Genomic DNA, 8214 nt, shown 5'->3' with positions numbered 1-8214 from the left:
AGTGTCAGTAGAGCAGTGGACAGTGTCAGTAGGGCAGTGGACAGTGTCAGTAGAGCAGTGGACAGTGTCAGTAGGGCAGTGGACAGTGTCAGTAGGGTAGTAAATTGTGTCAGTAGAGCAGTTGACAGTGTCAGTAGAGCAGTAAATGGTGTCAGTAGGGCAGTGCGGTGCGGTGTGACAAGAGGGGGTGCGGTGTGACAGGAGGTGGTGCTGCGGTGTGACAGGAGGTGGTGCTGCGGTGTGACAGGAGGTGGTGCTGCGGTGTGACAGGAGGGGATGCGGTGTGACAGGAGGTGGTGCAGAGTGTGACAGGAGGTGGTGCAGAGTGTGACAGGAGGTGGTGCAGAGTGTGACAGGAGGGGGTGCGATGTGACAGGATGGGGTGCAGAGTGTGACAGGAGGGGGTGCAGAGTGTGACAGGAGGGGTGCAGAGTGACAGGAGGGGGTGCAGAGTGTGACAGGAGGGGGTGCAGAGTGAGACAGGAGGGGGTGCAGAGTGACAGGAGGGGGTGCGGTGTGACAGGAGGGGGTGCGGTGTGACAGGAGGGGGTGCGATGTGACAGGAGGGGGTGCGATGTGACAGGATGGGGTGCAGAGTGAGACAGGAGGGGGTGCGGTGTGACAGGAGGGGGTGCGGTGTGACAGGAGGGGGTGCGATGTGACAGGAGGGGGTGCGATGTGACAGGATGGGGTGCAGAGTGTGACAGGAGGGGGTGCAGAGTGTGACAGGAGGGGGTGCGATGTTCAGGATGGGGTGCAGAGTGTGACAGGAGGGGGTGCAGAGTGACAGGAGGGGGTGCAGAGTGTGACAGGAGGGGGTGCAGAGTGACAGGAGGGGGTGCGGTGTGACAGGAGGGGGTGCAGAGTGTGACAGGAGGGGGTGCAGAGTGTGACAGGAGGGGGTGCGATGTGACAGGATGGGGTGCAGAGTGTGACAGGAGGGGGTGCAGAGTGACAGGAGGGGGTGCAGAGTGTGACAGGAGGGGGTGCAGAGTGACAGGAGGGGGTGCGGTGTGACAGGAGGGGGTGCAGAGTGTGACAGGAGGGGGTGCAGAGTGTGACAGGAGGGGGTGCAGAGTGACAGAAGGGGGTGCGGTGTGACAGGAGGCGGTGCGGTGTGACAGGAGGGGCCCGTGCAAATACAGAGGAGGGGTGCAATTACAGAGAAATGAGGGACAATTACAGATGAAAGGGGTGCAAATACAGAGGAGAGGGGAAATTACAGAGGAGGGGGGGGCAGTTACAGAGGGGGTGGCAAACACAGAAGGGTCAAAACATAAGGGAGAGAGAGGCGACAGGCAGCTGCTGGTGCAGAAGTTTTTAATAAAATAAATGCTTAAAAGCAATCCACTCACTCTCCATGTCAGAGCTGTATATGTCAGTCTGTGAAGTTGGCTGTCCCATCCTCCCCTCCGCCCCACGCTGCTCTTATCACTGAATCGGGAAACTCATGTGAACTCATGTGAACTGTCAGCCTCTGATGATGGAGGCGTGGTTAAGCCTCTGGAATGCTCCGATTGGTCACAGCATCCCAGGCTGGCAGCTCACTGCAGTCTCCCCGCAGCTCTGTATCCTCGGCTTCCTCCAGCGATTCAGTGATAAGAGCAGATCGGAGGGGGGATGGGACGTCCAACTTCACAGACTGACATATACAGCTCTGACATGGAGAGTGAGTGGATTGTTTGCTTTTAAGCATTTATTTTATTAAAACCTTCCGCACCAGCAGCTGTCTGTCGCCTCTCTCTCCCATATGTTTTGATTGCTCTGTAATTGCTCCCCCCGCCCGCCGCTCCGATGCCCCTGCTGTCCAGGTCCCCCTGTGTGCTGGGGCTTGTAAAAGGAGGCCCCATGGTACACCTGTCAGCTGTCCGGGTGTGAGGCAGAGGGAAACCCGGGCACAGCCTCCTAAACCCGTACTGTCCGGGTCAAAACCGGACAGGTGGCAACCCTAGTGTAGATATGTGTGTGTATATATGTACAGAACACGATATATATATAGTGTGTGTGTGTTTCTTGAATAATATTCCTTGTACATGCAGTATATTTACTGGTTCCTGGAGGGAGGAGGGGTTTGCATAGATATGGGTGGCAACTTCCTCTAACACTGCCGTTGCTATGGAAACCTGACCTCAAACTTATTACACTGCTTGTGCAGCATTGAGCATGTGCGAGATCTGCAAGGCTGAAATCAAGTAAGAAATACGGTCTGGCTTCAGATGCCCACACTTAAGATGGCCACAGTCTGCTGCTAGTTTATAAACTTTCAAAATGCTGTAATAACCTAACAAAACGGACCTTAGTTTACAGACCAACTTTACTGAATACATTAAGCTTGTGTATTATAGGGGTATTTTTATTTAAAAAGTGTAATTTTGGCCTGAGCACCACTTTAACCGCTTGCTTACTGGGCACTTAAACCCCCCTCCTGCCCAGACCAATTTTCAGCTTTCAGCGCTGATGCACTTTGAATGACAATTGCGCGGTCATACAACACAGTACCCAAATTACATTTTTATCATTTTTTTCCCACAAATAGAGCTTTCTTTTGGTGGTATTTAATTACAGCTGGGAGTTTTATTTTTTGCTAAACAAACCAAAAAAAGATGCAAAAAAAAAAAAAACATGTTTAATAGTTTGTTATAACATTTTGCCAACAGGTCATTTTTCTCCTTAATTGAAGTGCACTGATGAGGCGGCACTGGTGGGCACTGATAGGCTGCACTGGTGGGCACTGATAGGCTGCACTGGTGGGCACTGATAGGCATAGTTAAGGCGGCACTAATAGGCACAGATAAAGTGGCACCGATAGGCACAGATAAAGTGGCACCGATAGGCACAGATAAGGCAGTACTGATGGGCACAGATAAGGCGGCACTGATGGGCACAGATATGATGGCACAGATGGGTGGCACTAATAGGTACCACTGATATATGGGACTGATGGGCACTGATAGGTGGCACTGATAGGTGGCACTGCTGGGCACTGATGGGCGGCACTGATGGGCACTGGTAGATGACACTGATTAGCATGTGGCACTGGGGTGCAGCACCGTTGTTGAGGCAGATTGTGGGCACTGATGGGTGGCACTGTGGGCACTGCTGGGTGGCACTATGGGCACTGCTGGGTGGCACTGATGGGGGGCACTTTTTTATTACAGAGGTGGCACTGGCAGGGGGCAGATGGGTACTGGTAAGCTGGCCGTGATCGGGACTTGTCTTTTTTTTCTCCTCGCGCTGTCAACGCGAGGAGGAAAAATAGCCGATTACCGGCTCCATTGTATCACATGATCAGCTGTCATTGGCTGACAGCTGATCACGTGGTAAGGGGTCGGGATCGACCCCTTGCTTGGAACTGTGATCAGGCGAGTCTCGTAGACGCGCAGGCCGCTCGTGCACGGGACGACGCCAATAGACGTCGTCCCGGCAAAGGGGGTCCGCGCTGTAGCCGTCATTTGGCTATAGCACGGGTCTCTACTGGTTAAACTGAGCCGCAGATCTAAACCATTCTGCAGAAACTCCAAAACTACTGAGGTGGACGAAGTGGTGGGGTCCCACTGCTTACTTTCTGCAAATGTTTTAAATGTATTCCATATTTTAGAATAGATAAAGTTTGTGGAAGGTTTCCTAGCCTTCAGGAGAGTAGAAATCACCCCCACTGAGAATCCTAATGAAATTCTGCCGCTCAAGAGCCAAAGATGTAGATTCAGTTTGTGAGGAGCTGGGTGCACCAATTTCCCCTGTGAGAGAAGCTGCGGGAACACTGGGATCTTGAACGGCGGGGCATACGCTGAGGTTCACTGCCCAAGGGAACCACGGCCTCTTCGGCCAGTACGGCAGAACAGCTATCACTCTGACTGGCTCCATCGATAATTTGATTAAAAACTTTGCGATCAAGGGTCTGGCGGGAAATGCATATGCGGTCTCGCATCGCCACAGACTCGAGAGGGCATCTACTGCTTCTGCACGGGGATGAGGCAGACGGGATGGAAATCTCGGCAGCTTCGCATTCATTAGAGAAGCAAAGAGATCTATTTCTGGTGGCTTCTGCAGACTCATGATCCAACTGAACTCTGATTGGTGCACTGCCCACTCGTTGCTGTCTGGAAAACAACGTGATGGGCGATCCGCCTGCTGATTCAAACGGCCCGAAAGGTAAACTGCCTTTAAATCCAACAAATGTATTTCCGCCCATAACATAATGGGCTCTACTTCCTTTAATAATGTGATGCTGTGCTTTCACCCCTGCCGTTATACTCAAAACATATAACCAGTAAAAAAAAATTTAAATCATCGCCTATGGGGATTTTTAAGTAGAGGCGCCATTCCACGAGCGTGTGCAATTTTGAAGAGTGACATGTTAGGTATCTATTTACTCAGCGTAACTTCATCTTTCACATTATGCAAAAATTGGGCTAACTTTACTGTGTTTTTTTTTTTTAAGCACAAAACAGTTTTTTTTTCCAAAAAAAAGCATTTGAAAAATTGGTGTGCAAATACCGTGCGAGATAAAAAGTTGCAACGACCACCATTGTATTCTCCAGGGTGTTTGCTAAAAAAACATATATAATGTTTTGGGATTCTATGTAATTTTCTAGCAAATAAATGATGATTTTTACATGTAGAAGAGAAATGTCAGAATTGTCCAGAACGCCTGATGGCGCTCCCTGCATGTTGGGCCTCTGTATGTGGCCACACTGTGTAAAAGTCTCACACATGTGGTATTGCCGTACTCGGGAGTAATAGCAGAATGTGTTTTGGGGTGTAATTTGTGGTATGCATATGCTGTGTGTGAGAAATAAACTGATAATATGACAATTTTGTGAGAAAAATAAAAGTAAAAAAAATCTTGATTTTGCAAAGAATTGTGGGAAAAAATGACAACTTAAAAAAACTCATCATGCCTCTTACTACATACCTTGGAAGGTCTTCTTTCTAAAAAGGGGCCATTTGGGGGGTATTTGTACTTTTCTGGCATGTTAGGGTCTCAAGAATTCAAATAGGCCGTCAGTACTTCAGGTGTGATCAATTTTCAGATATTGGCACCATAGTTTGTGGACTCTATAACTTTCACAAAGACCAAATAATATCCACCAATTTGTACTTATTTTTACCAAAGATATGCAGTAGTATAAATTTTGGCCAAAATTTATGAAGAAAAAATTACTAATCTGCTAATTTTTTATTTTTTTTTCCATTCAAGAAGAAGTTTATTTGCAAATTAAGATACAAATTACATGGGTAAACAATCGACACTACAAAATCAATACAGATCTTAACAAGGCCAGAATCGTGTCAACACTGTCTTTCAAACAGCAACAGAGGTGTTATATATTAAGAACCAGTTTCCTCCATTATGGGCCCATCAAGGCCCTGGAGGGTAAATCATTGTCTAACACCCCGAGTCTGAGTATATCCATTTGTTCCCAGTAGATGGTAAGAAAACAGATTGGAGAAGAGTAGCAGTCTATAGAAATAGCAAAATTAAAGGGATAGGTAAAGAAAGAGAAGGAAAGTAAAGAGAGTGCCTATTCCAAAAGGTCAAAGAAAGTAGCACAAGAACTGTCAGTGTGGTACTGAGATGAAAGAGAACACAACCCCTAAGACACGTTTAAAAAAGCTAAAGTATCCCATCCAAGATACAGATCCAGGTCCGACCTCCGATCTCTGGACCTAAATTCCTCCTGGACTCATCTGATCCCTGAAGGTCTGGGAGTACCTAAAAACGAACCACGGAGACCAGGTCTTATGATAGCTATCCACTCGTTCATTGGATTGGGCTGCCGTATCCTCCATCTCACATATAAAGGCGACTTTAATCAACCATTCCTTCAGGATGGGGATTGTTTTAGATTTCCAGTAAAGTGGAATGAGAGAATTGGCTGCATTTAGCATATGTCTGGAGAGTGAGTTCTTGTATTTCCTGAAGGAGGTGTTAGAAATATGTAGCAGACAACACGCGGCATCTATCCTAAGGCTGGTCTCCGTGATCTGAACGATCAAATCCCGTACCCCTGACCAGTATGGTTGCAGTTGCTCACACTGCCACCAAATGTGGAGCAGCGTACCCTCCTCTTTATCACATCTCCAACATCTGTCGGACGAGTGTGGATCTTCTGTGTGGATCATTTGTGGATCTTCTCTGGAGTAGCGTACCGATGAGTCAACAATTTGTAGGACGTTTCTTGCATTCTCGTGCTCAAAGAACATTTGTGTGAGAGAATGCAAGCCCTGTCCCACTGGTCATCTGAAATCGGTGTTCCCAGAGCCTGAGTCCACCGCTCCCTGAGTCTGTGGTCCTCAAGCGGACCTAGAGTTTATAGCCAGGCATATGAAAGCGCAGTGGTTTTCGGGGTGGGTTCCCCCTTTAAGCACACTGATTCGAATTCCGTTAGGTCTCTTGCAAAGTGTAATTGACGTGTAGCGTCGTTGCAATAGCTTCGTAGCTGAAAGTATGTCCACCTTGGCATATGTGGCAATTCACAGTCTAGTTTAAGGTCCGAAAAATCTTTCATCAGTTTGTTGAGGAAACAGTCAACCGCCAGGAGTGGCCTTCTCGGCCTCAGCGGTTTGAGGAAGGGGTTCCCCAATCCCGGGGGAAAGTCAGGGTTGTTTCGAATAGGGGTGAGGGGGCTCAGAGGAGTGGAGAATTCGGGTTGTTTGGCTAGAACATGAAATACGCTGAGGGAAATACCAATGGTAGGGTGAGAAAGTATGGATATGGGGTATCTAGTTCGTGGGATCCAGGGCGAAAACCTGAGGGGGATTGTGCTCGCCTCTTCCTCTAGGAAAACCCAATCTTTAATTTGGGAATGGCAATGCCAGTCGATAATACGTGCAACGTGTGTAGCGTAGTAGTAGTATTTGTAGTCAGGGACGCCCAAGCCTCCCCTGTCCTTAGGTTTGGTCAGTAGGGCCTTCTTCAGTCGAGGTGGCTTGTGTGCCCAGATAAAGTTCATCTGGAGGGAATGTAGGGATTTAAAAAAGCTCATAGGTATCCTAATAGGTAAGGTACGTAGCAGGTAGAGCACCTTTGGCAGAATGACCATTTTACAGATGGCAGCCCTGCCAAACCACGAAAAGTACCCCGAGCCCCACTTCTGAAGATCCTGTGCTATGCTTTTAAGGAGGGGGGGGGGGAGTTCTGCGCAAAGGTCAGTGAAAGTCTAGGAGTCAGCCAGATCCCCAAATATTTAATAGCTGACGCCGTCCACTTAAAGGGGCTACTGGCTTGGGCCGTTGACAACCGGGCATTGGGAAGTGAAATATTCATGGCCATCGATTTAGAATAGTTTATTTTGAAGTTAGATATATAACCAAAATGAGCGAATTCATTTAAAAGAGAGGGAATAGAAATATGAGGATCTGTCAAAAAGAACAATAGATCGTCGGCATAAGCCGCTACTTTGAAGACCTTCCCATTTAATTGGAAACCCTTGATTGAGGAATCCATGAGGGTGTGTCTTATGAATGGTTCTAAGGCGATGATAAAAAGTAGGGGCGACAATGGACACCCCTGTCTAGTACCGTTTTTAATAAACACTATGAAAGTGACCCATTTACCTTAAGCCTGGCCGAAGGATTCTGGTACAATGCCGAAATCCATGCCATCATGCCAGGGCCCAAACCAGTGCATTTGCATGTCTCTAACATGTAATCCCAAGCTACTCGATCAAAGGCCTTCTCCGCGTCAGTCGACAGGAGAAAGCCCTCGATCTTTCGCTGGTGTGCTAAATGGATCAAATTCAGGGACTTCGTCACGTTATCTCTTGCCTCCCTAGCAGGCATGAATCCGGCCTGAACGGGTCCAATCAGATCATGAAGTAGGGGTCTCAACCTGTTGGCCAGAACTTTTGCTATAAGTTTGACGTCAATATTCAGGAGGGAGATGGGCCTATAGCTGGAGCAGCTGAGCGGATCCTTCCCCTCCTTAGGTAGGATAGTAATAAAAGCAGACAAAAAGTCATTAGAAGTCGAACCCTGAGTTGTCAACGAATTCATAGCGTCTTTGAAAGGGGTAAGTAAAATGTCCATGAATGTCTTATAGTAGATGGCGCTAAGCCCGTCAGGCCCAGGACTTTTGCCCGTTTTCAACTCCCTAATAATCTTGATTTCCGCATCATCGAAGGGCCTGTCTAGCTGAATACAGTCCCCCTCATCTAGCTTGGGAAGGTCCGCTGCGTCTAGGTAGGCCTGTATCGCCTGAGCCCGATCACC

This window comes from Lithobates pipiens, unplaced genomic scaffold (genome assembly GCF_037356315.1).
Source record: "Lithobates pipiens isolate NorthernLeopardFrog02 unplaced genomic scaffold, aLitPip1_a1.2 Scaffold_66, whole genome shotgun sequence".
NCBI classification, from domain to species: domain Eukaryota; kingdom Metazoa; phylum Chordata; class Amphibia; order Anura; family Ranidae; genus Lithobates; species Lithobates pipiens.
This window is presented reverse-complemented; position numbering follows the sequence as displayed.